This window comes from Nicotiana attenuata, unplaced genomic scaffold (genome assembly GCF_001879085.1).
Source record: "Nicotiana attenuata strain UT unplaced genomic scaffold, NIATTr2, whole genome shotgun sequence".
NCBI lineage: Eukaryota > Viridiplantae > Streptophyta > Magnoliopsida > Solanales > Solanaceae > Nicotiana > Nicotiana attenuata.
In genome coordinates, this window is record NW_017671094.1 from 263,347 (window position 1) to 269,532 (window position 6,186).

The following is a 6,186-nucleotide window of genomic DNA, read 5'->3' on the forward strand; positions in this document are numbered from 1 at the left end:
GACCATTCCTCGATTTTTGGCGTTTCAAGGCTATGAAACTTGAAATCTACCCAATTCTTAGATTTTTGTGTGCTATAGCTGTGAGCACCTAATTTTTTATTATATTTGAGTTTTTCTTCACTTTTTAGTATGTAAATATATTTTAAGCTTAATCTACATATTTTTGCACTTATTTGACCTTTTATTGATTTTATTTAAGAAAACTGAAAATGATTAAAAAGAGTCACATTTTTAAATAAATTTTATCTTCATAAGAAAGAAAAGTTTTCCAAAAGTATATGTTTTTAATCTAGTTTAGTTCAACTTTTAGAGATAGAGATTTTAATAAGGAAATTTTGAGTGGTTAATATGTTATCTTCCTATTCTAGTTCTAGTTTAGTGGGAGTAGTATTTTTATTAACTATCAACAAAGAAAAAGAAAAAGAAAAAAAAAAGGAAGAAGAACCAATTCAAAAATGCCACTTGGCAAAGATTCCATTCTATCTATATGTAACAAATTCACCTGCACATGGGGAGAGAGGGCACGTTTCCAGCACTTGGGGGCCATTTAGAAATATTTTTTTGGTTCCTATCTTGCAAAAATTCATAAGGCAAAGGAGATAGCACATGGCACCAACAGAAAAAGATTTTTTGATGTTACTCCCGGCAGAATAGGCACCTGCTCCTTCCACTTCATTTTTCCTCTCTCTTTCTCTTATTCACTTTTAAATATATACACACACTCAACACAGACACAGAGAACAAGAAAAAGAACGGACGGAAAAACAGAACAAAAAAACAGAGAACAAAAAAATAAGAGTTGCTGCTCATCTTCTTTTTCTTGAGGAGCCAATGGAAAGAGGATCTTCTTCCTTATAAAAATCCTAGATCTAGAGCTTAAGATCCACCATGAAAGGGCCATGAGAGCTCATCTTTCCCAACTGAAATCCACCACCAAACCTCCATTACCACCACTACATGAAGCTTCCAAACCAGCGAAAGTTCCATTCTGAAAAACCTCTTAAACACCACCAAAACGAAGCTGAAAAGTAGCTTTAAATAGTCCTTAAACTAGCCCCAAAAGCCATCGTAGCTTCAGCCATAAAACCTCATCCTCTCCAAAAATCCAACGAGAGCCCCTCTTGGGTCAGCCGTTAAAAAAATGCAGAAACAGAGAGAGGGTGAACGGGAAGAAACAGAGTGAGAAATTCCTGTGACAACAGTCATCCGCTTCAGTCATCGCTGAAGAGTCGAGGTCCGTCCGAGGTTCGTCGATTTCCGGCAAGCTTCGAAGTCGAAGTTTCGTTGGTCCTGTTCACGTCCCCATCCGATTTTGGAGCTGCAAATCAGTTAAGCTCAGATTCATTTCTCACCTGTTATTTCATGTATTTAATGGGTCATAATTAATCTTGTTTTACATATGGTGATATAATTGTTATGTTGCATTTGTGAGTTAATATTTAGTTGTTTGATTCTTTGAATTTGATTTCTTTGATGGAAAACAGGAATATACCGCGGAAGAAAATAGCCAGGATTACTTGCATGTAATATAGACAATACATAATCATAAATTTTAATCGAACATAAAATCGATACTTATCTCTTGAAACGTGACCGCGATCGCGAGAAGCCTCCAAGCAAGAGTGAAACTGTCCACGAGATCATCCTCCAGTTTTACAGTCTTCTGCTGTGTTACCCGAATAATGCCCGGAATTAGCAAAATTTGTGTGGGCGAATTTCTCCTAGGAAAAGCATGTAGTAAAAATTCTTTCCTCTTTATGGAATAAGACCTCTTTATATAGCCACAGGTTCTAGGGTTTAAAATATTTTCCTAAACCTGTTGGGTCTTCCTTTTCCACCAAGAATTATAATCCCATTAAATTTCTAATTATTCGGGTACAGCAGGGACCGTAATATTTAATTGACGAGGGTTCCTATTATGGATTTAATTCGAAATATCTGAATTAATACTACCATAATGAATTACGAATTATACCACTAAAAATTCGTAACTGCACTCCTCAGTTCAATTTCGAAATTCTTCCATTATATCTTATTTAACCCCCCATGTTAAGATTCAGATACTAATCAAATAAATTATATTACTAACAATTTAATTCATTGATTATTTCCTTTAGACTTTCGCCTAACTTATTTCATGTGACGGATACAAAATCCACCTGCAGGGTTTACACATGAAAACTTATAAGCTTTCATAAAGGTGTATCATCAATCTTTAGACCGAGACATGGATTCCATCAACTAACTATTACTTCGCCAATGTACATTATTATTATGCAATTTACCAGGCATATTGACCCACCAAAGGATCTCGCCTTTTAATAAATCAAAACAATAATAATATACACAACTAATAATAATTATATCAAGATTAAGAGTATAAGTACATTTAATGGCTAGAGAGTTTATTTTATTAAGTCAGTATAAAATACTTATCTCTACTTGGTTCGTTCAATACATTAAAAATGTACTAGCACAAGAAGTCGGAATTAAACCATTCCCATAATCAAGATAAACTATATTTAATCTTGTGCTACAATCATTTCTGATGGTTTGTCCAGTTCTATCATTAGATTGTGAACATGATCTTTATACTTATAAGAACCGATGATTTAATCTTCCGTGTATAAGCTAAACTCTATACACTAAATCATCTACTATATAAGTAAAGAACAAAAACGAATATGTGATCTATTTAAAACTTTATTAAAATTGAATAAACAATTGTTCCATAATAAATACTATATCCAAACCAAAATTCATGGTTAATAGTATATATCCCAACAATCTCCCACTTAGACTCATAACAATGCATCTATAACTTTCACAGCTATCCTTTTGCATGACTATTAAAAGTCTCCGCCAATAAGGTTTTGCTAAAAGGAACTTGCCAATTTATTTTCAAATGCAATTTTTGTCTAGTAGTGCTTTGTCGCAACTAACTAGTTTGGTCTTAAGCTCTTCAGGGATCTTGTTATGGAACTCCTCCAAGAGTACATACCAAACTATGATTTTCCTTACTATTCTCCCACTACGACGAAGTACTACTAATATTATCTTCATTACCTTATCGTATTGAAATATTAGTGACTTCTTCCTGTAGCATTCTTGTGATGATCCAAAGGGTTATCTCATGTATTAAAACTCAATTCAGGGTTCCGAGGCCTTCAAAACCTCATCCTACTTCTCCTCGATCTGCATGCGTAGTCCGGGCGCATTTTTGAAAAGCCTTTGTGCGAAAAATTTGAGAAAATAATAATATATGCATTTAAAAGTGATTTTGTTGACATCGGTCAACATTTTTAGTGAACAGACCCGGACCCGTGTTTTGACGATCCTGGAGGGTCCGTAGTAAAATATGGGACTTGGGCGTATGCCCGGAATCGAACTCCGAGGTCCCTAGCCCGAGTAATAAATTTTATTTAAAAATTGTAAAACTAAAAATCTAAGGATTTAAAGAAATTAAATAATATTTGATCATGTTGGTATCGGGCTCGTATGTTGATTCCGGAGTCCGGTACAGGTTTAATATAATATTTAAGTCATGTCTGTAAAATTTGGTGAGAAACATGACTGATTTGACATGATTCAGACGTCCGGTTGTGAAAATAGAAATTTGAAATGTTCTTAAGGATTTCATGTGTTTTGATGTTAAATCCGTGGTTTTAGATGTTATTTCGGCGATTTGATCGCACGAAAAAGTTTGTATGATGTTGTTAGACTTGTGTAAGTATTCGGCGTGGAGCCCCGATGGCTCGGGTAAGTTTCAGACGTGTGTTGGGAGTGAAAACACTCCAGTTTTCTGGTATTTCTGGGCAGCTATTGCAGGTTTCGCAAATGAGAGAATTTGTTCGCATTTGCGATAATCGCATTTGCAAGGAAGGCTTCGCAATTGCGAAGAAGCCTGGGCTGGACAATCGTCGCATTTGCGGCCCTTTTGTCGCATTTGCGACCCCTGCAGAGGGAGCCTAGGTTCGCATTTGCAATGCTTTTGTCGCAATTGCGACCTTCGCATTTGCTAACCAGATGTCGCAAATGCGACATCTGAGGCCTGTGCATAGCTTTTAAAAACGGGACTTAGGCCGTTTATTTCATTTCACTTCCACACTTAGGCGATTTTCAGAGCTTTTGGAAGGGGGCTTTCACCTAGCACTTTGAGGTAAGTTATTTCTACTTAATATGAGTTTAGTACTTGATTTTTGGGTAGATTAACACACAAAGATTAGTGAAAATTATGGGATTAGAGTAAAACCTAGGGTTCTGATAAAAATAAGATTTAACCACGAAATTTGTTATGGAATGGAATAAAAATCATATATTCGTGATCCTTAGGTTATAGGAACCTTGCATCTAGGGTTGGGAAATTACTTTAATAGTTAGAATATGAACTCTTGAGCTTGTATTGACTAGTTCTTACCTCGTTTGATTAGTTTTGGATCGTTCGGCTCCGAACTGAGGGTTTTGAGCACATTCTTGAATCGGGATATAGGATTTGGAAAGAAGTAAGTCTCCTTTCTAACCTTGTAAGAGAGAATTAACCCAATAGGTGAATTAAATAAGTGTATGTGACTATCTGTGGGGGCTACGTCCATACGTGGTGACGAGAGTCCATACGTAGCAACTATTATGCTAATTGTTCGGGTAGTCAGGACCCGTGTTATGCTATACTTGCAAATGTTTGCGTCCTTGCTTACTATTGAGATCACTTAGGACATGCTAGATATTGATAAACAAATATAAACTGTTATAACCACTTACTGGAGACCTTATATGAATTATTTGACTGTAAATGAGCAATGCGTGCTTACTTGATAATAAATTTCTATTTGTGGATCGGGCCGATCGCCTCGATAGTAAATACATGCATCTATGATTCGCGCCACTCGACCCTCTGGCAGTGCACAATTTAATATTATGTTGGACCGGGCTGTACGACCTTGGCATAATGTGTGCATGTTATATGTTTGGGATTCTTCCATGATTTACACTGCTTAAATGTTTGAAATATAAGTGTTACATGATATGACTGAGCTTGACATGTTACTTATGAAAGACTATCTTATTTATCCATGATCATGAATTGTTATTATTATTCATACTATCTATGGTTAGTGTAATACTTAAATATGATTATTGTTGACCCTAGTAAGTGTCAAGTCGACCCCTCGTTACTACTTCTTCGAGGTTAGGCGGGATACTTACTGGGTACATATTGTTTATGTACTCATACTGCGCTTCTGTACTTAACTATACAGGATCTGAGACAGGTGCATCTAGCTACCTAGTCGGCGCGCATCCCTGATACTTGATCGAGACTTCACGGTGAGCTGCCCCTTCTGAGTCGTTCAGCAGCATGCTAGAGTCTCTTCTTTTTTTGTTATTTCTATCTAATCTATTCCAGGCAGCAGGGTAGTTATATTCTTTTGTACATTCTACTAGTTTCCTTAGTACTTGTGACACTGGTTCCTGGCTCACACACTGGTAGACTATTATTTTGGGGTTGTATATCAATTATCATGAAATATTGATTACCCCTTGCTTTAAATTTAAGTCAAGAAAAAGTTGGGATTATTGTTGGTAAAATAATTGCGAACTCACTAGTCGATTAGGGTTGGCTTGCCTAACAACGGCGTTGGGCTCCATCACCACCTATAATGGAATTTGGATCGTGACAACATGGTATCAGAGCACTAGGTTCATGCAGGTCTCACAAGTCATGGGCAAACCAAATAGAGTTTTGTGGATCAGTACGGAGACGTCTGTACTTATCTTCGAGAGGCTATAGGGTGTTAGGAAACTACTCTTTATTCATCTTCTATCGTGCAGTGATGGTATATTAAATTCCCTTCTTCTAATCTCTCACAGATGGTGAGGACGCGCTCGACAGATGTTCGAGACCCGGGAAGAGATGCTCCCCTGTTGCTAGAGGCTGAGGCTGAGGCCGGGGGAGGGCACCGGCCCGAGGTAGGGGACGAGGGCATCCCAGAGCTGCCTCAGTTTCACCACTGGTGGATCCTATCGTTGAGGAGCAGGGCGAGGTGCCCACAGCTGAGCCTACCGCAGCGGACTTTATGACAGCACCGGGTTTCCAGGAGGTCATAGGCCGTATGTTGTAGTTCATGGATACCATGACTCAGGCTGGTTTATTTCCAGCAGACCCGGCCACTTCTCAGGCGGGGGGGGGGG

The 6,186-nt window shown here is 37.7% G+C and overlaps 1 long non-coding RNA gene across 1 annotated transcript in view; it reads left to right on the forward strand.

The window, feature by feature from the left end:
- The first annotated feature begins 547 nt into the window (after window positions 1–547).
- LOC109205881 overlaps window positions 548–6,186 on the forward strand; it is a 12,939-nt gene continuing 7,300 nt past the window's right edge. Inside the window, exons 1-2 of the long non-coding RNA XR_002064740.1 lie at window positions 548–1,328; window positions 5,256–5,322. This is a non-coding gene — a long non-coding RNA (uncharacterized LOC109205881). The remainder of the gene's footprint in view (window positions 1,329–5,255; window positions 5,323–6,186) is intronic.